This window comes from Pelobates fuscus, chromosome 1 (assembly GCF_036172605.1).
Source record: "Pelobates fuscus isolate aPelFus1 chromosome 1, aPelFus1.pri, whole genome shotgun sequence".
Taxonomy (NCBI): domain Eukaryota; kingdom Metazoa; phylum Chordata; class Amphibia; order Anura; family Pelobatidae; genus Pelobates; species Pelobates fuscus.
This window is the reverse complement of record NC_086317.1, coordinates 266,542,428-266,570,381: the sequence shown is the minus strand read 5'-3', so window position 1 is coordinate 266,570,381 and position 27,954 is coordinate 266,542,428. Positions and strand designations below refer to the sequence as shown.

The 27,954-nt window shown below is 38.5% G+C and overlaps 1 protein-coding gene and 1 pseudogene across 1 annotated transcript in view; one reads left to right on the top strand and one right to left on the bottom strand.

Moving 5' to 3' along the window:
* The window catches only part of NXN (nucleoredoxin), a 147,635-nt gene that overhangs the window by 62,181 nt on the left and 57,500 nt on the right, over positions 1–27,954 (bottom strand). The gene's annotated exons all lie outside the window — the stretch shown is intronic.
* LOC134600796 (tubulin alpha chain-like) lies at positions 1,180–8,424 on the top strand (annotated as a pseudogene).

Here is a 27,954-nt window from a genome sequence, read left to right as displayed (position 1 = left end):
AAAAACATTTGCTTAATTTGTAGCTACAAACTTTCTTCTCCACCAACATATGAAGATGAGCATCTTTTACTGCCCAGATCAGACTGAAACTTCAATACTGACGACCGCTATTTGATAGTACTGAAATAAAATGGTTCGTTATTTTGGCTACACAGTGAATATTTGTTTTGGAAAAAAGGATAGTCCAAAAACATAAACCATGTATTCGGTAACGGTTAGGAAGCAAAGAGATTTCCTGATCTGTCTCTCTTCTGTGCATAGTTTATGAATTGAGCCATCTGCAAAAAAATTTATAAATTGTTGCAGCCATAAGTCAAAGCAGTACACACACAGAGGCCCCATGAAAAGAATTCATAAACTTACTTGAATGGCATTTTCCTTTTAAATGAAACCTTCACAGATTTCTATGTGGGAGCCTGCTTAAAGAAAGTGTATATGTGGCCAATACTAGCTTATTTTTATATATTAAAACAAAAAAACAGACAAAAACAAGTTGAATTAAATGTCAAGCCACAGAAGCCACATATAGGATTCAAAGCAGTTTCATTCATGTAATTTCATGAAAATGCTACAGAGTAATAGCATATTACATATTATATGTAATGCTGATGTCTCCTGGCTCTATCACTCTTAAACACAATGGACTCCAGCATGGGCAGCTTTTTGGTATACTATTTTTTATTTGTATTTTTTATATAGTGTACCAAAGACAAAACTCTAAGAATTTACATGTTCATTCATCACATCACGGTGCTAATTATAATAACCATATGGATGTCATGAACAGTAATTAGTCAAATGAACAACCAAGGTACTCAGAAAAATAGCTTGTAAGGTGAATTATAGTAATCCATCAGTGGGAAGAAAAGCCAGCCATGTTTTAGAAAACCACATACCTGCCTACTGAAAGGAAAATAAAATACTTTGACAGAGTAATAGATATACTAGAGACACTCCATTAATGTTCATAGAAAGTAGTGAAAAAAGATTGGTTCATAAAATCATAAAATATCATGTGAGGCATCCCTTAATTCAATCATGGGTTAACAGGACACGTTAGACTTATCTTTCATGCCTCACTTTTTTAAAATAAATCAAATACTAAAAACTGAGCCAAAATATTAAAGTTAAATTATTAAATGACTACACCCAACATGTTTGGGCAGCTAGTTAGAAGGAATGGCGAAAGCTTCTAGGTCATGTGAGTTAACGCTATGCAGCAGAGAAAAGGTAAATTCTTCATAAACCCAATGGAGACAGCATGGAGGAAGTTCTTCCGAGGACCTCGAACTATAATCCAATATATGAGAAGCAAGGAATGAAAATAAAGATTGAAGATCAACTAGTTTAATTTCCTGTATTGTGGACTGATCATGTTTGCTATACATAAAGCTATGTACTGTAGGTTCCTGGCACATGTTCGAGATTTTTATATAGACATGGAAAAAATATTAAGAGTGAAATAAAGTGAAAAAAATTCATGACGTGACCTCTGTCTTTGGCCGCAAGTAATTCAGCTAAAAACAGAGAGAAAACTGTTCAGAATAAATAAATTAAAAAATTAAAAAATCAATCATTGCAGATGGAACAAAAAAAAAAAATAGAGGATATATTGCATTTTTTGGTGTTTATTATTATTTTCAATTACTAAAAAATTTATTAAATGTATTTAGTTTATAGAATAAGTCTACTGCTATTGTTTAACCGACTTGGAAAAATACAGAATTAAGGAAAATAGCAGAATCATAGCAATTTATTTCAAACTGTCTGTGCACAAAAGCAATTTTTAATGAAACACGGACGTGTATAAATGTAACTAATGTTCTCGAGTTGACGGACTTTTTTTTTTTTTTTTTTTCTTATCAGGTTTTGTTTGTTAAATGTTTTATGTTATACAGACGGGGACTCGTCAACTGGGGATGTAGTGCTTCCTCTTTTAAAGTTGGATGATTAAGGGAGAAGTAATTGGGTTTTTACCATAAAATATGCAGGGACTAAATTCACCACTAAAAACGCCAATTAGTAGTAGAGCAATTAAGGGACCTTAAGGTCTTGTTTGGATTTTTACTGGAGACCCATTGGAAATATGATGCCCCTATTTTAAAAAGTTCTTATTTCCCTGTAGTAGTTTCATCGGCTTATAATTCTAAAATAAAGCGGTGTAGCTATTGTGATCTCAAATAAGAGGTAGGGGAAAATAGCAGATACATCGTTCTAATTTGCAAAATACAGGGGAGAATTTATTCGCTACTCAATGTTTATGCTCCTAATGAAAAACCCATTGTAATTCTTAAATAATCTTCTAACAAAGCTGGAGGAATTGGTTTGGAGAACTCATAGGAGGTGATTTTAACTCAGATATTAACCCAGCAATGGATTAAAAAAAAAAAAGTCTCTTGCCAAGGGAAAAAAATATAACTTTACAAAAAGATCCAATACATAGTTCTAGATCATCATAACTAAATTTGAACTTCATGATATTTGGAGAGTAATTCACTCAGATGAGTTAGACTTCACTTTTTTCTCTAAACCACATTTGTCATGTTCCAAGCTTGACTACTTTTTTGTTAATTCACATCTAATTCAGCACTGGTATTCGGCTAATATAAAAGAAACTGCATGGTCAGAACATTCAGCCGTTATTGTAGATATTGGGACAGGGTTAGATAATAGATCTCGCTCGTCTTGTCTATTTGGGAGTCCAGGCCAACTCCTTGGTTTTGCACCCCTCACTGTCACAGGTGCCTCATTCCAGGACCCTATTTAGCCTTGATTTGCAGAGAGTCCCAGTAAGGAAGTGTTTCCAAAGTAAGTGGATTAATCTCATAAGAGCAAGCATTAGGCTGTTAGAGTAGGACCTGCCAAGAATGGGGTACATTGACGTTGTGGCAGGCTTATGCAAAATATGATCATATAATGTAACTAAATCACCATTTTTTTTTGCCTAGGTGAGGTGTTTTTAAATAAAACTATTACAATCTCTGAGATTTTAAATCATTGTTTAGTGAATAAGCGAGTGCGCTGGATTCTGTATTTTGTATTTTATATATCCATATAATTTTTTTGTATATTTGATTTATGTAAATTTATTTACAACTAAATATGTTTTGTATCAATTACAAAGTACCGTATATACTAGAGTATAAGCCGAGTTTTTTAGCACATTTTTTGTGCTAAAAAACCCCAACTCGGCTTATACTCGAGTCAATGTCTGTATTATGGCAATTTACATTGCCATAATACAGACAATGGGGCTGTGGGGGCTGCAGAGATCTTACTTACCTCTCCTGCAGCTCCTGTCAGCTCTCTCCTCCTCCGCGCCGTCCATTCAGCACCTCGGTCTGCTCCCAGTGTAAATCTCGCGAGAGCCGCGGCTCTCGCGAGACTTACACTGGGAGCTGACAGAGGCAGCTGAACGGACGGCGCGGAGGAGGAGAGAGCTGACAGGAGCTGCAGGAAAGGTAAGTAATGCTCTCTGCAGCCCCCTCTCCCCCCCACTGAACTACCAATGCCACTGGACCACCAGGGAAGGAGAGCCCCCCTCCCTGCTATGTATCCAGCAGGGAGGGGGGACGAAAAAAAAAGATAGTAATAATAATAAAAAAAAATAATTAAATAATAAATAATAATAAAAAAATAAATAATAATTAAATTAAATAAATAAAAATAATAATAAATAATAATAATAAAAAAAATTAAAATAATAAAAAAAATTGCCCACCCCCCACCAAGGCTCTGCAACACACACGCACACACACCACTCATACACACACTCTGCATTCATACACACACACTGCATTCATACACACGCTGCACTCATACACACACTGCATTCATACACTCACACTGCATTCATACACACGCTGCACTCATACACACACACTGCATTCATTATACACACACTGCATTCATTATACACACACTGTAAATAAATATTCAATTAATATATTTTTTTTAGGATCTAATTTTATTTAGAAATTTACCAGTAGCTGCTGCATTTCTCACCCTAGTCTTATACTCGAGTCAATAAGTTTTCCCATTTTTTGGGGGTAAAATTAGGGGCCTCGGCTTATATTCGGGTCGGCTTATACTCGAGTATATACGGTACTGCATATATTGATATAAAATGTTAAATTTTCAATAAAAATTCTATGAAAAGAAGTCACCATTAAAGAGAGAAAAAAGTAGCAAGAGGTCAATTAGCCTGCCCTTCAGTGGGTCCCCACTCAGATCTCGAGCTGGTTTTAGCTCAACTTGTGCCATTACAGAGAGAACATATCTGAAGCATATCCGACTGGTTCCACCGGTACAGGCAGTCCAGATCCGAAATGCCAGCAAGTTCCCTCTACACGAGAGATACGGCAACCCCAGACGATCATTTCAACCTTGTAAGGTATTGTCAGTGAGGGTATAGCCAATATACCTCTAGGCACCGTGACCAAGGGGTCCACGTCTGGATTGCCCTGAAGTCACCATTAAAGTTTATGAAAATTTTTGTAGATACATAATTTGATTCACCTTTACAGCTTATAAATTATGGAGTTTAGGGAATAACCCTGATGCAACTTAAATGATAAATTTAAAGGGACACTAAAATCACCCAGACCACTTAATCTCAATGAAGTAATCTGGGTGCAGTGCCCGTGGTGTTTTGATACGGCACTGTTATGATTGCAGAGCAAAGCACTGGATTGACTAAGTTCTATGACGTTCACATTACCAAATGTTAATCATTGTGAAGCACTGAATTCAATGGTTCCCTAAGAGTAACATTTGACTGAATGAGAATCCAGAATTCCAGGTACAACATCTCCATGAACAAATCGAGGAGTAGGTGGAAGCAGAGCGTAAAACTTCAAATAGATGTTATGATGAAGCCTAATATAAAATATACTTCACCACGGGGTTCGTACCTGAGAGGGAGACAAAACACAATACAACCAAATTGCTCAATATCATCCATCTCTCCAAACTTCAATGCAAAAATAGCCTCCTGTTATCCATCGACGCTGAGAAAGCGTTCGACAGGGTGGACTGGTCCCTACTTCTAGAGTAAGCTTGGCTTCAGCCCCAACTGGCTTTGCTGGATCAAGGCCATATACTCCTCCCCCACAGCCCGAATCAGATTAAATGGTCAACTTTCAGACCAGGTCAATATACGAAATGGAATGAGACAAGGCTGTCCTCTATCCCCCCTCCTTTTCATCCTGATTATGGAACCTTCCTCCAGGGTATACGCAACAACACACACATGCAACGTGTCACTGCAGGCTCACAAGACTTTAAAGTAGCAGCCTTCGCAGATGATTTACTCTTCACAATTACCGACCCTATATCCCCCATGCCCCACCTCATGAGGGAAATCTCACAATATAACGAAGTCTCAAACTTTCTTGTTAACCATTCCAAGAGTGAAATACGTCCCCTGCACCTCGACCACCCCACAATGGCCATGATTAAAAGGGACTACTAATTTCAATGACCTGAACTCCCCCCCCCCCCCCGATTCAATCACTCACCTTCCACCTAAAAACCTGGGATAAGCCTATATTCGGTTGGCTCTGCGTGTACACAAACTAAAAATGAATGCATTTCCAAAAATTCTATATCTACTCCAAACCCTCCCAATATCGCTGCCAAAAACCTTCTCCACGATCAATAAACTATTCAGCTCCTTTATCTGGGCACACACCCGCCCGAGAATGTCACTCAAGACCCTCATGGCCCCCAAATCCCGAGGGGGCCTAGGTCTACCAAATATAGAATTCTACCATAAATCAGTCACATTAATGAGAATATATGATTGGACTAATCGTCAGTAGAAAGCCCTTTGGCTTCTCTTGGAAAAAACGAACTTACAAGTGCCCATCCTCACACTGCCCTGGCAAGAAAAACAACATGATTTACTCAAACAAGCATGCCGGGTTCACCCCACATTTCAATGTTGGCAAAAAATCAGGACTCTCCCCAGCCTATCCCCACACCCTTCACCACTCTATCCAATCACGCACAATCCACAGTTCCGCCCTGGCATGGACCACTCCAGATTCCACAATCCCCCAGACAAACGTTATCTCCCACTTGAAAATGTACTAAGCACACAGGGCATCAAACAAACCAATGGAAGAAATCTTCATGTCCCAAACCCCACCCGCGATACAAGCCTTCTGCTACTCACAACTCAGACACTTCATACACTCCAATACAAAATTAACTTATGGACTCAGGAACCATACCCCCTTTCAAACACTGTGCACCAAACACACAAAAACTACCAAATTAATATCCACCTTCTATCAGATGCTACTCAAAGACACCTCCCCGACACACCCATGATACATAGACCAGTGGGCAGAGGAACTTAACATCACATTCACAGACGCAGATATTGCAAAAAATGTCGATAACATATTTCACACCTCCATAAATAAAGCGATCCACTAAAGTAATTACAAAAGGGTGACTAGGTGGCACTATACACCACTCAAACAACATAAATACTTCCCTCTCACAAAGGCAGCCTTCTGGAGATGTAACCATACAGAAGGCAATACTGGCCACGTCTTTTGGCTTTGTACCTTAATGAAATCATACTGGAACAAAATATTCCATCTCATCAACCAAATCTCAGGCACTCAAATCCCACCATCCCCCAAAACAGCCCTATTCCTTCTATTACCATCCTTCATAACTCGCACCCAGCGTAGGCTGATCTACCACCTATTCACAGCAGCAAATGCACTCATTCCAACACATTGGAAGCGCCTCCACCCCCCACAATTAGAGAATGGATAGCTAGAGTCGAGACCTACAGAGCCATGGATGAAATTCACTCTTCCCGCACACACACATACCTAGCATACACCCAAAGCTGGCAACCACAAACAAAATAAGGACATGGACTTACACTTTTGCTATATTACTTATTTTCTAGAGTTTATTTTTTAATAGCCGTTTTATCTATTTGTTTGTGGATGTTATGATGAAGCCTGCCTTCAACTTTGCTCCACTCAGGGCCCATTGTGATTGAACAACCACTTAAAGGATCTAAATATATGTAGGATAATTAAAGTATGAAAAAAATAGTTGCTATACAAAAGCTATCAAATGTCTCCTTGTTGCTGTACTTTATTTATAGCAGGAGCAATGGTAAATAAACAAACTAACAAACATACCCTCTGCTAAAGTTGAAACGTTTCAGTTTTCAGTGACACTGCGAAGGTGGCAAATCAATTAGCAGCTCATATAACCAAAAGCCCACTGCAACACATGTTAAATGTCACACAAATCACAGTTATGAGAAGGCAACAAAGTGTTCCCCGTGAGATAAGATAACATGTGAACTGGGCTGGAAGTGGTTTCAGATACTGTAAGTGAAGAATACATACAATGAGCAGGTGTTTTCAACACTGAAACATGTACCAAGTACTGTATAACAAATCAAAGTTTCTACAAATATACGTTTTTCTGCTTGTGTTCTAAACAGAGTACAACATATAACAATATACCAAAACTGCGTATAGAACAGTATAGTCTTGCTCGTGGAGGTTGTGAAATCATCTGCTTAATTTATCAGTTAATTGTGATACGTGTGTATTCCTTTTCTGTATACAGTTTAATCTACATATATATATATATATATATATATATATATATACACACATATATATATATTTATTAGAAGATGAGGGGTGGGATGTGTGTATCAAAGTTTAAAACAGCACAGTGCATGATGCTTAAATGTTCTTTCATCATTCTGTTTCTTGCATCCACTCTTAGCATCTTAGCAGTTGGATGAAGTAACTTTTGTTCTTTTTTACATTTTCTTTTTCTTCTCTCTCTCTTCACCGAACTTCTCTATCCATGTTGGTCAGGCTGGTGTGCAAATTGGTAATGCTTGCTGGGAGCAGTACTTCCTGGAACATGGTATTCAGCCTCATAGGCAATTGCCAGTGACAATACCAATGGAGGAGGAGACTTTTCCTTCAACACCTTCTTCAGTGAGACTGGAGCTGGAAAACATGTCCCCCTGGCTGTGTTTGTAGATCTGGACTGGAACCAACAGTTATTGATCAGGTGCACATTATAACCTATCGCCAGTTATTCAATCCAGAGCAACTAATTACAGGCAAAGAAGATGCTACCAATAACTATGTCCATTATACAATTGGCAAATAAATTGACCTGTTTTTTTTTAATTTTTTTAAAGAATCTGGAAACTGGATGAAAAGTGCACAGGTCTTTAGGATTTCCTGGTGTTTCACAGTTTTGGTGGCGGCACTAGATCTGGTTTCACAACCCTGCTGATGGAACGTCTCTTAGTTGATCATGGGAAGAAGTCCAGCTCCTCAGGTCTCAACATCTGTGGTTGAGCCCTACAACTCAATTCTCACGCTTTGCAGGAGGACATCCAGCATCTTTTAAATGCCCATAAGAAAGATTTCATTACAAGCATTTCTATGGTGAACGCCTGATGCGCATACGGTACTTGCGCATTAGTTTACCACCAGCAATGACATTGGAGGAGGCAGAGATGGTCTCAGTGTTGAGGATCCTCAGCGCTGGAATAAGGTGAATGTTTAAAGGTTTTTTTCTTTTTTTTTTGTTTGTTTTTAAATCCTTTAATTGCCTCGGGGAGCACTATAGGGTCAGGAACACAAACACGTATAGTGTTAATCTCAGTAGTGGCCACAGGAGGTATCCTTTGGGGGTAATGTAAACACTGCCTTTTCAGATGAAAATAACTGAAGGAAATTATTATACTCCCCATAACAACTACATAAAGCTGTTCTGGTGACTATATTGTTGCTTTAAGCATTCTTATAAGCACCATACTTATAAGCATTCTTATAAGCACCTCTACAGCCCATTCAAGTGGATATGGTTCCAGCAGGCTATTTTAACAGCCATTAGTTCTGTTCTAAACCATTGACATTTGATACAAACCTAGGGGTCTCCCGGTATCCTCACCCCAAACGTTAGCTGACTTTTGCTATTAAGTTATTTCAACCGTTATGCTAGTACAGTTTACTGGAGTAAGGTCTGCAGTTGATCTATGTATCAAACATACTTCCACTGTACCTCAACTCAAGGTGAAAGAGGCTGCAATGTTACAGAGATACTTATCACATGCTTGTGCACATGTCTGATATAATTTTAGCGGGCTGTAGTGGTTATGGTGTTTAGAGTGTCCCTTTACAATGTTATGAATTAAAAAACAAATTACAAAGCTCAGCTAAGTATAGCTAAACTGTGACTAAACTTTGAGAACTTTTCCAAGTAAGCTATTTTTCCAATTCGAATTTCAGCTCAATACAATTCAGTGTTTAATGAGTACCTCCTAAATGTTTCTGCAAAACTTGCAGCGGGGAATTGATCGGCTAAAGGGCTTCCTGTGATTCAGTATTAGATATACATAAATATGTCATAACGAAGGTGTGTTCTCCAAATTCCTGCTATTTCCTTAACTACATATGTTACTTGGTTTTGTCCTCTGTTCTAAACAAGACAGTAAGGTATCTTGCTGCTTAACAAACTGCACTACAGGGTCCCATGTGAAATATTGCATTATTGTTGTCATGCTGTGCTAATTTTTCTTCAGGACTTCGGAATGAAACTAATTTTCCACAAACGAAAGCAGATAGACTGTCCTGCCTTTTAAATTACAGAGCAAGCCAGTACATAAAAGTAAAGAAACTTATTGTAGAATGAACAATAATCTCTTACCTTAAAAGGGACAATGTAGGCTCTGGGCACTGTCCCTTAATTCAGTGTTAAACCATTTTCAAGCTATTTAACACTGAAGGTTCCCTAGGTTACCATAACTTCTACTCCCACTTGTAGTCATATCGATTCATATTTGGAATGGCTCTGTGATAGGTTGAATGCAGTCAGCTGACACTCTCAGCCAATCAAAGCTGCCCATTGTGGCTCAGGCTTCCTCATAAGCCCAAGAAGCACAGAGGCGATGGGTTCCTGAGGACTCTTGTTGAACATTAAAACATTAAACATGGTTTAACACTTAATGGAAGGACAGCCTAGGGGACTCCAGACACTATAATCTCTTCAATGAGATGATGTTTTTATGATGCCTACAGTGTCCCTTTAAGAAATTTACTTTGGGTAATAAAATATTAAGACACCACATAAGTACCTTTAATGCTATGCCCAGTTAAATGGAGTTCAGCAGGGAACTTTACATAAGGACTTAAATCATATACTTTTTCCCAAATGCAATCATTGGAGCTGTGAAAAATGTGTACAGGCCATAAAGACATTAAAGGCAGGCCGGAGGTACCCCACATACAAAGGAGCCACAACCATTATACATTTTATAACAGAACGATTGCAATATTTCATACAGAACTCTACAGAGATTCTTTTTTTCTGAAAAACTAAATCTGATCCTAATAGTGTCTACATTCTAAACTCTATAAACATTTTCCTTGAATAAACATGCAAAAAGATGTTCTTTCTCCTGATTTCACTGGCTCCACACTATAGTAATAAATGAAAACCTCAAATGCCATCCAGTCGGTCATTTACTAACAGCAAACATTTTGATAGCAGACACTGTTGATAATTAAAACACAGGCTAATTATACAAACAAATATAGATTAACAAATGATACATGCATGTCTGTGTGCAGACATGCCTACAATATATAACTGGAAGGTAGACTCTCCTACATTATATAAATGCATGACTTATAGTCACCAGAACAACTACAGCTACCGTTTCCCCCTGAAAATAAGATGCTCGTAATATAAGCCCTACCCTGAAAATAAGCCCTAGTTGAAATTGTCGCTATTTCGCTTTCTTGCACATGCTTGCTAGTGCATCCTCATTTACCAGCGAATTCACTTTACAACCATGTCATAAAAATGGAACCTGGTTGGTAAGTGAGGACCATCTGTAAGATAAGATATAAAAAGAAGGCATCCCCTGAATATAAGCCCTAGTGCATTTTTTTGAGCAAAAATTTATATAACACCCTCAGCTCTGGTGGCAGTCACACACACACAGCTACTAGAGGTGCTTCTTGAGTCAATGCTGCACAATGTGCAGCACTGACATGCACCGTCTCCATTCTCTGTATGGACACGTTGAATGTTCCTGAGTAAATGTATCTCTATGAGGAGATGTCGATTGGCGCAGCTCTGTGTTTTGCAGAGCATGAGCAATACCCTTCCAAAGTATTCCTATGGGAAAGAATCAGATTGACTGAGATCGTCAAGTCTGATAAGCTCAGCCAAGGAGGAGCGGGGGCAGGACTCCTGTGACAAGGAGGGCCGGGGACCTAAGGTTCATTATTACAGCTACAGTGTGAGGAATACATGCTTGTATTCCTGACACTACAGTGTTCCTTTAAAATGTTCTCAATCCAGCTATAAAATACCTGGCCACGCTCATTTCCATTTTGGTTAAGTCCTATCTTCGTGAAAATGTAATAATTTTTTTCTGAATTTTGCCTCTGCTGTCACTCTGAAAGAATGCGCATGAAAGCCTAATTTGCACAGACTATTGTGTCATATACTAAAACTAAGTGCTGCTCAGCAGCTGTTTCGAATCTGCTTGATCAGCCAAAGCTAACACAGATGGAGAATCCATCACACAATCTGCAAGCTGGGCTCTGCACTGATCTCCTGAACATAATGTTGGGAAAATCTGGCATTTTAACCTTTAGAGCTCTTAGTCTTTAGCGCAATTAACTTTACCACTTAAAACAGCAGAAAAAGGACTAAACAGCCAATTCACTAAATGTCTGTAAAAAAAAAAGTAATTACCATAGCATTCATTAATTTGCATTGGCTGTAGCATTCTACAGAAATAAATAAAAATAAAATAAATATCTTAAATGGGCACTCAAAGCAATACAACGACAACAGCGCCCTCACTCTATCACTGCTGTTCAGGCTGCATAGAATAGGTACAAACAGTAAATTGTGTATTATTAAAGCAGTAAAGGATGTGCTGCCTCTAAGCACTGCTATAAAATGGTATAAGAAGAAAAATAAAATATGCGGGACGGTATCTAACAGCACACTAAGATGTAGTGGCTGTGTTGCTTAAAGTGGTCCTTTAATTCACTAACAACACTAAAAGATCAGTTGCCATTTGGGTGTTTTGATTTTCCATTGGTATAGTTTCAATTTGATTGTTATTTTATGTGTTAAAAGGATATTGCAAGTACCATAATAACCACAGCCTCTTGTTGTGGTTATGGAGTTAAAAGGCAATGGTTGAAGTCACTTTTTTGTACTTTTATTTTATTTTTAATTCCTTGAAATTAGTATGACACAATTAAAACAGGTGTTTCAAATTCTATTAAAAAATAATCATCCAAATATGTCTATCTAAATATTAAATTCTATAAAGATTTGTCAACACCTGGCATAAGACAACTGGAAATATATAAAAGATGTTTAACACAGTTTGAGCAATCACCAAGAAGGAACTCAAAACACATGTAAATGCTTTGAAGAGCTGGAGTGTGGAAGACATTTGTCCTAAACATTTTCCAATCACGGTGGCACAGTGAGAATAGGTGCTTTGTCATCACTAATGACCAGAACGCCCCCCTCAAATGTTGGTTTAATGCTCTTTTAGGGAAGCCCATGTGAAAAGCATCACTGAAGAGCTCTCACATGAGAAAAAACTTGTTCTGTGAAACGCCGTATTTCTTCTGTGCAACACTCGCAAATATATTTTGTATAAGTAGGTCAGTTTCAGTTGTGCTTTATTTGTGGTGAAATGTGTGGGTTGAGGCTGTAAAGAGTGACATAGTGTGTGTATATGGGGGAATAGCCTAGGAATTTTGCCTCGACACCTGGGATACGCAAGCCCCTTACCTTCAAGGCGGGCGGAAGCCGGCAAGCTGGGGGATTATGGAGGAGGGCGGCATGCTAGGGTGTCGTGGAGGAGGGCGGCCGGCTGCACAAATAGAAGGACTATGCAGCACTGACACAGGAAGCACCTCTAGACACCGTCTGAGTGACGGTCACTAGATGTGTCACTAGGAAGCAATGTAAACACTGCCTTTTCTCAAAAAAGGCAGTGTTTACATTGAAAAGTCTGCAGGGACAGGCTATAGACACCAGAACCACTACATTAAGCTGTAGTGGTCCTGGTGACTATTATGTTCCTTTAAGAATTTGGCACCTTTATATTCAACAAAAAAATTATTTTGTTATTGAATATAAAGCTTTGTAAATTTTAACAAAATCTGGCTCCTAACTTTTTTAGCTGGCTCCTAGATTAGAGCAAATTTGTCAAGCTCTGTTATATATTAAACCAATGATTGCTAAGGTTGCACTCACCAGAACATGTATATAATACAGGGTGCTGCTGGGACCAATTTTTACAACATACAAAATCCACAATCTCGCTCATTCACTAAACAGCGATTTTAAGTCTTACAGATTGTAATTGTTTTTTTTTTTTTTTTTTTTTTTTTTTAATTAGTTTTTATTAGAATTTTTTAATACAAAAGACAAAACAAATATGACATTAAAGGTACACTACAGCACCGAAGAAGGAATTACCACAAGGACATCCTCTTTCGGATAGACGTACAAAGCACAGAGTATTTCGATTGAATCATATAAATCTGTTGGATAACTATTACTATACCTAAAAAGTTAAGCTTACATTATCAGTATATCAAGTCATCCCATATCTAAAATATCGATACTCATGTACAAAACACAAATACAGACATATATATAACCGGACAGGAATAACGGAAATGAATCATCAGGTCTAGAATTCCAAATTAAGAGAAGAATGAAAAATAAAGATCAATAATAAGTCTGAAATCAATATCAAATAAGTATATGGTCAGGGAGCAGTTGTCCACGTTTCATGCCAGCCCTTTAATCATATCAATAAGATTGGCGTATAACATTAAAGTATCTACATTAGGGTAGTCATTCCTAAGTATAATCCCTTTTTCCATCTCCAATTGATATAACAATTGGGCTAAAACTTGGTCTCTATTAGGGATCAAGATGCTTTTCCAAGATCTTGCGATAAGAATTTTAGTTGCTAATAAGCAATGTAAAGTTACAATTTCATGAACACCATGTAATTTTTCCCCCATAATATGAAGGAGAGCAATTTCTGGTTTGTTATTGTTATTTAAAACACCTCACCTAGTCAGACAATGATACATATTAATAAAGAGACAATCTTAAAACAATTAGCATAAATAAAATAAGTAACATTATTTTTTTATAAATAAGATATGAAACAGATGCTGCTGGTATTGTTAAGTGAAAACACCCATCCAAACTCACAGTCTTCATTTAATAGGATAAATAGCAGTTGTGTCAAAACACAGCACAATTTACAAAGGTCCGAAAAAAGTGTAAGAATCAGAACATATTCAAAGTGCCAGAAAAGGTGGCTTAAGGCCACGGAATGGAAAAGCTAAACACATGACAAGCTAGTCAGACTCCTTCCCATTTCCCTTAGTATTCTCAGGCAGACAGCTGCACATTCTATGATTAGACCTGCTGAAAGCTGCATTGGGGCAGGTATCCGTTCAAGTTACACACTGCTTCTTCTATTGCCCCATCTGGGTACAGTTACTAAGCACCTGAAGTAACACTCATAACTATCCAGACCTATCCAAGCTGTCTCTGCTAATCCACTCAACTGACTGCTTTTATTTAAATTAGTCATTGATATATTATTAGAAGGTTTTCATATTTCAAATAACTTTATATGCGCATCCATATGTATTGAGAGAGGATAAGGTGTCATTCAGGCAAAATAATGTTATATATATACATATATACACACAGTATCTCACAAAAGTGACTGCCCTCTCGCATTTTTGTAAATATTTTATTTAATTTTTTTTTATGTGACAACAATGAAGAAATGGCACTCTACTACAATGTAAACTAGGAAGTGTACAGCCTGTATAACAGTGTAAATTTGCTGTCCCCTCAAAATAACTCAACACACAGCCATTAATGTCTAGACCATGGCAACAAAATAGAGTACACCCCTAAGTGGAAATGTTCAAATTGGGCGAAAGTGTCAATATTTTGTGTGGAAATCCATAATTTTTCAGCACTGCCTTAACCCTCTTGGACAAGGAGCTTCACAGGTTGCCACTGGAGTCCTCTTCCACTCCTCCATGACGACATCATGGATCCGGTGAATGTTAGAGACCTTGCGCTCCCCCACCTTCCGTTTGAGGATGCCCCACAGATGCTCAAAAGGGTTTAGGTCTGGAGACATGCTTGGTCAGTCCATCACCTTTACCTTCAGCTTCTTTAGCAAGGCCGTGGTCATCTTGGAGGTGTGTTTGGGGTCGTTATCATGTTGGAATACTGCCCTGCAGCCCTGTCTCCATAGGGAGGGTATCATGCTCTGCTTCAGTATGTCACAGTACATGTTGGCATACATGGTTCCCTCAATGAACTGTAGCTCCCCAGTGAAGGCAGCACTCATGCAGGCCCAGACCATGACACTCCCACCATCATGCTTGACTGTAGGCAAGACACACTTGTCTTTGTACTCCTCACCTGGTTGCCGCCACACACACTTGACACCATCCAAACCAAATAAGTTTATCTTGGTCTCATCGGACCACAGGACATGGTTCCAGTAATCCATGTCCTTAGTCTGCTTGTCTTCAGCAAACTGTTTGCGGGCATTCTTGTGCATTATCTTTAGAAGAGGCTTCCTTCTGAGACGACAGCCATGCAGACCAATTTGATACAGAGTGGGGCGTATGGTCTGAGCACTCACAGGCTGACACCCCACCCCTTCAACCTCTGCAGCACTCATACGTCTATTTCCCAAAGACAACCTCTGGATATGACGCTGAGCACGTGCACTCAAAGTCTTTGGTCGACAATGGCGAGGCCTGTTTTGAGTGAAACCTGTCCTGTGAAACTGCTGTATGGTCTTGCCCACAGTGCTGTAGCTCAGTTTCACGGTCTTGGTAATCTTCTTATAGCCTAGGCCAGGGATAGGCAACCTTTGGCACTCCAGATGTTGTGGACTACATCCCCCATAATGCTCTTTGCACCCATAATGCCGACAAAGCATCATGGGAGATGTAGTCCAAAACAACTGGAGTGCTGAAGGTTGCCTATGCCTGGCCTAGGCTATCTTTATTTAGAGCAACAATTCTTTTTTCAGATCCTCAGAGAGTTCTTGGCCATGTTGAACGTCCAGTGATCAGTATGAGAGAGTGTGAGAACTATATCATCAAATTTAACACACCTGCTCCCCATTCACACCTGAGACCTTGTAACACTAACGAGTTACACGACACTGGGGAGGGAAAATGGCTAATTCGGCCCAATTTGGACATTTCCACTTAGGGGTGTACTCACTTTTGTTGCCATGGTCTAGACCAGTGGTTCTCAAAACCCACCAACATCCAGGTTTTGTTAGTATCTCCATTGGAATAATACAGGGAAATACATAAATCTTGGACTGTTGGTGGGCCATGAGGACTGGTTTAAGAACCATTGGTCTAGACATTAATGGCTGTGTGTTGAGTTGTATTTTCACTGTTAATCAAGCTGTACACTTACTACTTTACATTGTAGCAGTGTCATTTCTTCAGTGTTGTGACATGAAAAGATATAATAACATATTTACAAAAATGAGAGGGGTGTACTCACTTTTGTGAGATACTGTACATATATATGAAATTTGTTTATCTGATGTTATCATTCTGGATGAGCAGTAAAATTTGTAAATCCCTTCCTAGTACACTTGAATAATGCATGTAGCACAATCTGTGATGCAAAAAAAACAAAGTATAAGCATTTTCTGGCAACTTGAAAAGCCAAATACAGAGATGAAATCATACCGTTATAGAAGAGCTGTCAACCATGCATACACTTTTAGGTAAAATACCTTTGATGATGAGATCATAGATAATGAAATATGGAAGCTAAGTAGATTAATAAAGGTAAGCTACCTTTTATGTCACAGTGGAGGTGCTGTCCTCTGCACCTTAAAGGACCACTATAGGCACCCAGACCACTTCACCTTAATGAAGTGGTCTGGGTGCCAGGTCCATCTACGGTTAACCCTGCAGCTGTAAACATAGCAGTTTCAGAGAAACTGCTATGTTTACATATGGGTTAATCCCGCCTCTAGTGGCTGTCTCATTGACAGCCGCTAGAGGCGCTTCCGCGCTTCTCACTGTGATTTTCACAGTAAGAAGACACCAGCGTCCATAGGAAAGCATTGAGAATGCTTTCCTATGGACTGACTGAATGCACGCGCATTCAGCCGATGACAGTGAAAGGAGGAGGAGATTCCCCAGCACCGAGGGAGCCCAGCGCTAGAGAAAGGTAAGGGATTAACCCCTTCCTCCCCCTAGAGCCCAGCGGGAGGGAGGCCATGAGGGTGGGGGGACCTATTAATACTGTAGTGCCAGGGAAACAAGTTTGTTTCCGATAGGCACGATAGTGGTCCTTTAATATCTACTTGTAGACCATATCAGCTTTCCTTGCCAAAGACTGTGCCATTTGCTGTACCCTTTCTGTGTGTTAAGGTTAAAAAAACAAAAAACTATCTACTTCTATGCTTTTTGTACCAGCATAGATCTATTGTGCATTGCACTTGAAGATGCTATTAGATGACATCAGCCAACATAGTTGTTTTTTGAAGTACCAACACATGTTTTTACAGATACACTTTAATCATATAGCAAAGCATAATATGTACAATGTGTAACACTGATGTATTTGTAAACAGCCCTGCAGCTTTCCATTACATGGAATGCTAGACAACCTTTACTCCCTTATGCCGGAGAGGGTTTGTCATTAAAGATGTCTGGTATTAATTATTTTGATAATGGGGAGAAAGGGTTGCAGTATACTGCTATTTGTAAACATTTATGATTAGAAAGGTCAGTATTAGTTTGCCTGACTCAAAAATCTTTAAAGGGTTACTCTGACCTTTTTAAAACAATACCTGTATTTGTATAGTATAGTGAGAGGTTATTACAAATATAGGGAGGCAGTGAAGGCTCAAAGGAGAGAGGGAGGGAGATAGAAGCTTCCCATTGCAGGCCAGTAGAAGCTGACCACATCTGTTGCCAGTGTGCTGACAACAAATGTATTTAATGCACAGATATAACATTAGGCATTGCAACTAGCCCCTGGGACAAAAGTGCAAATATCTCTGTATGTGTGCATTTCTACCTGAACGCTGCACACACAGATTCCAACCATCATTTTCACTTAAAAGAAGTAGTCATGGCGATTGGAGTAACCATTTAAAACAGTGCAGGAGCATGACCCTATCCTACCAAATGTGTTTTAAGAACATAGTAGTCACAGATGTAATTGTTCTAAATGATGTCATTGCAAGAAACATGAAAAATCATTGAAATATCTATTATATAATTATTTTAATAATTGCTTTCAATCATTATCATCCGTCTATTGTTTGACTATTAAAGTCACCAAGGTCAATGTGGTCTTGCCATTTTAACCTTGCAATGTAAACACTTTGTAGAAACACTTCCATTCAACCACTAGAGGTGCTTCCTCTTTACTGACCAATTAAAATCTCACATGATGTAGCAACACATAGGACAACATTAAACTCATTGCTCTCCTATGAGAGGCATTCAATGCTCGAGTCATGCATGGTCTTAGGTCTCTAATTATCTTCTGAGGAGCACTGGATCAGAACAGCGATGAAGGAGATGACACCTCCTCAATGACATCATGGGAGCCAAAGAGGTTTCACTATTGGAGGTTATTTATCAAAGGGTCATACCTGAAAAGAAGTGCAAAGATATTAAATGGAATAATCCCAGAGGCAACTAACAGCAGGAACATTCCATTGGTGATTACTCCACTACACAACATTCAACAACTATTCATAACAGGACATTTTAATAAATCTTTCTAAAATGTTACTTTTGCTTGGCTGCTAAAGAAAAGTTATGATGTATACCAAGATATCTATGCCCACTTGCCTCCATCTGAAACACAACTACCTTCAATCTCACTCTCAGCATGAATAGGTAAAGATGCTGAGACAGAGAATTCTTACTGTAGCTCCAGAGAAACTAACCTAATCAGCGTTTCTACGTACTAATCTCTGGATTGGATCCAATACCGCCCAATCATCTAACAGTATTGGAAGGTTTGGGTTCTAGATAACTTCTGTGAAGGAGCTTTACAATAGATGACAGGCTCCCTGTAGAATCACATTTTACAAAATAAATAAATCAAAACAATGTGCAGCATCCGGTTTAGTTTTTATACTCTATTTTGCTCAGCAATTTTGCATCCTCTTGAGCTTTGGCAATTTCTGTGAGCCCATCCGCTAGATAGGACTTCTGTCCCCTTCAGAGATCCATAAGAAGCAGAGTTAGGGTTAAATTAAAGTTAAGGATAGGAACCGATTTCAAACAGGAAAATTCATAAGATTTAGGATTACATTTTGCTTTACATTTAACTTTTAGGATTAGAATTAGATTTTGGTTTAGGCTTATTATTAAAAGCATTTGTATAAAAAAAAAAAATGGACACGCAATCCCATGTGCTATTCTTTCCTAGTTTGGCTCACTTTCAATAAATCAAGTAACACCTGACTGTTTTCAATGTCTTTTATCATCATTTCAGTGTCTTTATCAAGGCCAATAATTACCTTCTAGGCAATATAAATGAAAAAGCTAAAACAGATTATGACAATTTAAATCAAAATAGTTAACTATTTCACAGCAATAGTCTTCCTATAAAATATATATTTTTACAGACCTATTGAAAACTGCATTTATTGGGTAAAGGATCCATAACCAACCGACAAACATCTGTAATGACAACCTACATAATGCTGTCTAATTAATTACATATACAACTGTATTTGGTATGTAACATATAACAAGCTTAAAACCATGAAGGGAGGGGAAAAATTAACTTAGGCAGAGATGGCTGTCATTGGTATGATCCTAAAACATATCAGTAAGTTTTCTCCATTTACTTATTGATATTACACCCTAACATACCAAGCCAATAATTGCTAACAATGGCGCTGTAAAGGTTTGTGAACCATGTTTTTTGATACTCAGCCAGCTATCAATGTACTGTACTTAATGAATCCAGTTAGCTATAAGGTATGTAAAAACTAATATACAGCATGTGAGAAAAGAGTGCACACATTACATTTTATATCAAAGGAAAAGGGACCCCAATGTTTAAAGAAATATAAAATCTTTTTTTTTCTTGATCTATTTTTTTCTCAAGTGTAATTTGTTGCTGAATGATTACAGTCTAGCTGGCATATCAAATAGACATTTCAGCACCATAACAAGTTGGGCTCCTTATGCAAGTTACAAAGCAAAGAGTTTCCTGACTCTGTCTGGTTATATTCCTATTGGCAGTGACTGCAGTAATTCTCATAAATTGCTGCAGCTAAAAGCCCACCCCACACATATTTCATAGGGGAATATATAATACTATGAAAATTGGGGTCGCCTACCCTAAAACCTTCGGATTTCTTCCGGTATGTTCAACTCAGAGATTATGCTTAGGTTCAGAAGGCAGCTACACAACAGCTAACCTTTTTCTTTTCTTTTTTTTTAATGTGCATTCGGGAGCAGTTCCCGAGGGGCTTTATTACGGCTTTATATGCCCACCTTAGCTCCAATACCTTAGAATGGGGAGAACTAACATATATTGATCAATGGGAAGCTGATCTAGGTGAAACGCTAGAAGGGGTCGAATGGCAGGAAATTTGGTAAGCGAACGCAACATCCTCCATTTATGTTACTTTACAGGAACAGTCATATAAGATCATGTTTAGATGGTATACCACCCCTGTCAAATTGTGTAGAATGAATAAGATACCCACGGATTTGTGTTGGAGAGGATGCGGACAGAAGGGGACATATATCCACATGTGGTGGGAATGACATACAAAGGTACAAAGATTTTGGACAAAGATTAAAGGTTTAATAAGGGATGTTCTCTGTAGAGATATTAAGTTGGACCCTTGGATATTTTTGTTGGCTAGACCTTTGGATGATTGGACTAAAACGGATCAGAAACTTTTACACAAATTAAACCTGGTAGCTTGAAGGGCTTTGGCACAGGTCTGGCTTCAGAGGGAGACCCCTTCAGTAGAAGTGGTCATTTAAAAAAATCAATAATTGTCTTATGGATAAGCTAACGGCCCAGGTGCAAGGCACCATGAAGATGTTTGAGAAGGTTTGGGGCCCTTGGATGGCCAGCGATGTGGGGGCTAAGGGATGAGCGAGGTGGGTTCAGTCCCCCACCTTAACTGCTCTTCCGCTGTGCCCACCTCATATGGTCCCTGGTTTCGTCCTCTTTCCCCTATAGGGGGGACTTTCAGGATCCCTCCAGGGGATATACCCCAACATAGATATCTTTGCAGAGAGATTGCTTCTGGACACTTCTGAGGCTCTTCTGTCCGGACCGTCTTGCCCCCCCCACCCCCCCTTCTGCCTCCTTTCTTGGGCTATCTGCAGCGTTCTCCTCCCCCCGCCAGTCCCCATCTTTCTTATGACTCTTTCCTTCCTCTTTCTGTCTGTAGTGGCGAACATCTCTTAAGTGAGGAATATAACAAAGTGGGTTTATGTTCTCCATGTTGACAGCTAACTGGAGGAAAATATGAAAGCTGGTTTGGAGGGGATAACATGTGCCAAGCTACTACTTTTCTGCTCACTGGTGATCTTAAGCTAGGCACCTAGACTTATTCTTCCTTTCTCAATGTTAATATTGGTGTATTTTGTTCTATTATCGAAAAAACACCCTGATGGGTCGTCTTCAGGATTGGAACCCATACACTATATATATCAGTTACTATGTATAATAATTGAGTCATGGCAGATGTTTATATACCTTCTGCATAATGCCAATTTACCATTTGCTCATTGTGTATTGGGTTCTCTGATTGTATATCATATGTATGTGGATGACCATCAAGGCAAAAAAAAAAAAAGAATTAAAAAAAAAAAAAAAAGAAAATGGGGGTCACCTAAACAAATTAAATCTGCTTAAGGGAATTGCCTGCAGCTATAGGCAGACCTCTCCACTAGCAGGAAGAAACCGCCAATCATTAGAGTCTCATTCTATTCTATCTCTTCTTATCCGTTAAATTTCTGTCCAGCACAGGTTTGTAGGAGAAGTAATTTATCCCACAAGAACAATTTCACTAATCACATAGGATGAATGGAACTGCGTTGTAATCTTATAACAGTTTTACCACCACTGCTTTCAATTTAAAAATATTTTTAAAAAAAATTGGGGGAGATGGGGGTGAAACTATTTCCAGACAGAAATTTCTTTTTTTTTTCTTCTGTCAATCACTTTTTATTGAGGCATAAATGTATTTATTGAGGTATAAATGTTTTTTATACATTACAAGCAGAAATAGGGCACAGCATTGATTCCGATACATTACAGTTGACAAATATTTTGGATACTTCATTTTATTTTTAAAGGATGATTAAGATTTTGCAAAGGCAAGATGGATAGGAACTATACAATAGTCAAATAAAAATACAGTGACTGTTCCAATGTGCACAAAAAATGCTTTAGAATTTCCATAAACTTTTCCCACAGGTAATTCAGGAAAATGAAAACTAAACTAGAAAAATATTGCAAATATGTGAAAGACAGACCCAGTATAGAGATATTGTAGTAATCTAAATAACTTAAACACTGCTTTTGAATATTCAGTTACTTTACATAAAATAAGAATTGTATTTAAAAGGTAAAACTATATGTTTCCTATTTTAACCAAGGCTTTTAAGAATTTAGTTTCAATTGATTTTTGATCAACAAAACCAGTGTGTCAAAGAAAGAGACACTCCACTGTCCAAAAACAAAATATATATATTTTTAAATCACTATTTAGTTTATACCCCCTATTAAAACACACATTTGCATGGAATCCAGGAGCCAACTAAAAAAAATAGGAGCCAGGTTTTATTTAAACTAATAAAGCATTATTTTCAAGTACAAAAATACAATTCTTAAAAAGACACTCTAGTCACTAGAACAACTACAGCTGGAGTCTATAGCCTATTCCTGAAGGCATTGTAATGTAGACACACACACAGACAGACAGACACACTTACTGACAGACATAGAGGCACATTCTCTCACACTCACAAATTATTAATTTTTATTTTAGTTTAATTTCACCCAGCCTCTGTACCTTTGGGAGAGCTAGAGTGGATGCTTTCCTTGGGGTCAATTGTGGCTGCTGAAATCTTCAAGCTCTTCTTGTTCTGCTCCCTCACTCGCTGTTTACTGATGCCAAGGCAAGAGTGACATCATATCCCATACCCCGGCATCACTAAACAGCGCTCTATGGAGCAGAGCAGGGAAATGACTGAAGTCCCACTGGACCCTAGGGAAAGCCGAACCACTCCAGCTCAAGTTAGGGAGGCTGGGTGGTCACCTTAATGTTGTTATTACAGTGACAGTGAATGTGAGTGTGTGTGTTTCAGTGAGTGAGTGTGTGTGTGTGTGTCTGTGAGTCAGTGTGTGTGTGTCTGTGAGTCAGTGTGTGTGACTGGTCCCTCTTCAATCATACGTTTAAGGGGTTTTTACTCACTCCCCCCCCCCCCCACGCTGTGCTGGTCTCGCCGCAGCTGGCCCTGTCTCCATGACTGTGATCATCCATCTTGATTATCTCAGCCAATCCAATGCTTTCCCACGGGAAAGCATTGGGAGGCTATTGCGCATGTGTGGCAAAACGCTATGCTGCGCCAATTAGCATCTCCTCATAAAGATAAACTGAATGAATGCATCGCTATGGGGAACATTCAGCTTCTCCATGCAAAAAGTGGAGACAATAAACGTAGGTGCTGCGTACTGTCCAACACTGACCCAGGATGCACTCTAGAGGCCGTCTGAGTGACTTTCACTAGAAGTGTTACTAGGCAACAATGTAAATACTGCCTTTTCTCTAAAAAGGCAGGGTTTACACTGAAAAGTGTGGAGAAACAGGTTATAGACACGCGAACAAGTACATTAAGCTGTAGTGGTTCTGATGACTATAATATCCCTTTAAGAATTGTATTTTTGACATTGAAAAACCTAACTTTGTTTTGCTGGCTCCTAGATTCAAAGCAAATGTGTCAAGCCCTGTTTTAAGGATATGGATCACCTGTTGAAAAGCAAAGAGTAAAATGTACTTTAGCAGTCACAAGATTGTGTAAAATATAACAGACATATCTTATAAGATTTCAGATGATAAGTGACTTTATTTAAAATGACACTGATGTAAATCATACAGTTTTCCCTTCCTTATGGCCTTTGGATCTTAATGCCCTTTTATTTATGTGTATATTCTTTTCTTCCTTGCGTCATATCACAATACCTGGACGCCTCCATTTTGTCTTCCTCTGTCCACGAAGTCTGCAGTTTGCCTTTCTGTGGGAATCTTTTGACTGATAGATTGTGGATAAATTAGCTTAGCAACTGAAATAGAACTTTGTTTAAGCTCCACCCATTGCAAAACAAAAAAATAGACAAAGATCATGCTCCCCATAAGAAAAGAAAAAACAAAAACAAAAAAAACAACTGATTTTCAAAAAGCTGGGGTTCAAAAAACTAATTAAAAACAGAAGGAAAGTGACAGAGCTGCTTTAAGACACCTGGAAAAGTAAATACTGACATTAACTAGGAAAAAAGTATTGCTGCCCAATAAATTAATAAAGTGATCTATGGTCATTTGATCACGCTGTGTAAAAGATCTCCTCTCAAATCAGTCTATTGAAAAGGGACAAGCAGGTGCCTATTTTTGGCTTTATTTTTTGCCAAATTGCACCAATCCCTTTAGCAAATCCTTACTTTACATGAGTGGACACCCATGTTGGCTAGGATTAGTTTATCCCTCCCTATAAGACTCATGACATCCCTCTGGAGGAAACTAACATTTTAACATTGAAATGGTGCCACGAGTTTATCAAACACAAATATTAAAATCAACACACCAATAATGGCCTAGTCATAAATATAGTCATAAATATAAAATCAAGATACAATCTAGTTGCCATCTAATGAGGCCTCCTAAAGAACAGTCCACTTACACATCACTTTCATGTATAAAAGTTCCATCACTAGAATGGTACATGGTAGTGCCTAATATTTACACTAATGTGATGTATAGCGAATATATTAAAAATGAGGGGGGAAAAGGAGTAAGAATGCAAAACTGCAAATAAACCGAATGGATTGCACTCATTTTCTATTAATTGTTTTCTTTGTTTTACAGTTAGCCAAGGTACTTCTAGAGAAAACAGTGGCTCTGTCCTTTCAAGAAGGCTGGAGATCAACTGCTGAGAAGTAGTACACGCACAGTTTCATATAGAACATTAAAAAAAAGTAGAATTAAATATTAGACGTTATCGTTTCCGGACTCCTGGGATTTGTCATGACCTCTATTTAAGTCATGTCGCTAGCAAATGTACTGAAAAAATTCTATAATAACCAGTTCTTAAAAAATTACTAAACTGAGAAGGATGGAGAGAGAGAGCAGGTTTAAAAACATCAGAGCCCAGAGAAAACCCATGGAGGGTCCTTTGATATCCAGGTTGGAAAGGGTTGACTCCCACTCAACTACTGTATCTATCTAGCTAAAATATAATCCAAAATAAGGGGATAGATTAAGTCAAGTGCAGAGCCGATCCTGAGTGCATTGGTGAGGTGTGCTGCTTTCGGCCCCACATCCTCATTAGGCTCCACTCCTCACGATTGACGCTGGGCAGCAGAGCTGGAAGGCAAAAGTTACAAGCTGATGGCACCTTGGCATGTTTCCTCAAACAGCTTGTAACCTTTGCCATCCAGTTTTGATGCCAGATGCCAATTGTGAGGGACAGAAGCGGATCTAACATGAGGGGTCAGAGCTTAGCGCTACTATTTATAGAGCGCATGGGCACTGTGCACCCAACCCATGATAGGCTTTGGTCAAGTGGGCTATGATAGCAGGGTCCAAAAATCTGCAGTCATGGAGATCACTAGCCAATGAGTCCACATTTCCCTAAAACGTGTTCATCCACCTGGATGCATTATGAATCAGCTCCACCACAGCTCGCAATTCTTCTATGCGTGTGAGCCACAAAATGTTTTTTACCCATTATTTGCCAAGTGGGTGGAAGCTAGATGGACACTATAGTGTTCCTTCAATGATAGCATGGATTTTCAACCAGAATAATTTCATCTGTGGGTATTCCCATCATATATGCAGGGCAGTACCATGTGCTTGCTGACATCTTCAGCAGCATCCCATGGAAGTGGGACCAACTGCCTGCAAAAAAAACTGCAGGATTCTATGCCGATTGTTACAGGAAAATAAAGTCAATTTGTTTCACTTCCCCATGGAATAAAAAAATAAGAAGCCATTATTTCTTTAACACAAAGAGCTACTACTTTTACCCTACCTCACCTTCTATGATTAATAATGGACAGAGGGAATGTATGAAGCTCTGACATACAATCAATTTGCAGTAGACACAAAGGCAGCCTGAAATCCTTTAATATAATACTGATGCCTGATGAACCTGTAAAACAAATCTGAATGGAAAGGGACCAACGGCTGAGAACAGCTCATTCCGTTGGCAGTCTTACAGCTTACTTCGGAATTACATCTTTTAACTCCTCAAAGAGCTTTAACTCGTGTCTGGTATTATATTGTGGTGGGAGGGAAGGAAGCCTCATCTTTAATGCACTTTAATGCACTTTAAAACATGTTCTGTATGCAGATTTCACATCGGGAGAGACATTACTTTGTGATAAAGCAAAAGCCAAAAAAAAAAAATTAGCAGGTTTCCTTTCATTCAATATATAAAGAGTGTCAGACAATCAGCAAGCCAGAAACCAACACATGCCAGCAAATGAAAATTCTAGATACACCAAAGAGCTAGAAAATAAGCTATTCTGGCCTAAGTTTCTCTCCGTTCTGGGCTGCAAATACGTAAAGCCATTTTTAGGAGGAAACTGCACATTGTTCTCAAGATGGAAAGCTTTCACTTAGTCACCACCTCCTGACATCAATGCGGTTTATTTATAAGCTGCAATTAAAGTAACTGTGTCTCCCATAAAACATAATATTTAAACCTGTGTTGTAGCGATGCATTTTTAGAATTATTTTTCATTATTAAAAAAGTATAAACCATCATCAATGACTCACAAGTGTCAAATATAATTAAACAGTCTAAGCCTTAACAACATAACTGAAGTGATTTAGTGGCATAGAAGCTGCTGCTGTTGCATAGATTAAAACAGTGCAATTTTTGTAAAACTGCACCACTGTTTATGTTTTGCAATTTCCACTCCCCTGTCAGGCAGGCAAGCAAGCAAGAATGACTTTGGCCTGAAATAGATTCAATCACAGAATTTATTTGACATTTGGCGTCAGGATGCAAAAGTATGTTGATACCCCAAAAAGTGTGCACCAAAATAAATAAATTAATTAATTTTTTTTTTTTAAATCTCTAAATCTGATTACAGTGGATATAAATCACACCAACAAATGGGAAAACAGAAAAATTCAGTTATCAGGAAAAAGATTCCTGCAACCTGTACACCAGTTAGACACTCCAGGAGGGCTTAACCCTATATGAACTACTAAATATACAAAGAGCCCACTCAGTCCACAGAATGTGGACCAGTGCGACCTGGAGAGGTATAAATAGTATCAGATGGTGAGTCACCATACTTTAAATAGTATACAGTACTAGGGTAAGGATTCACATAACAGAGTATCACAAAAAGTGAAACATGAAATAAGTGAATAAACTAGCCACATATGGCTACTCCTCTACCTCTTGAGATATTGACTGGGGTACCTCCTGTAAAAAAGCTAAAATAAGATATATTGGCTTTATTGTGCTGGCCTATTTTAGCATCATTATACAGGTTAGAGCAGTGGTTCCCAAACATTTTAGGTTTAAGGCTCCCTTAATGTTTCAGTATTTT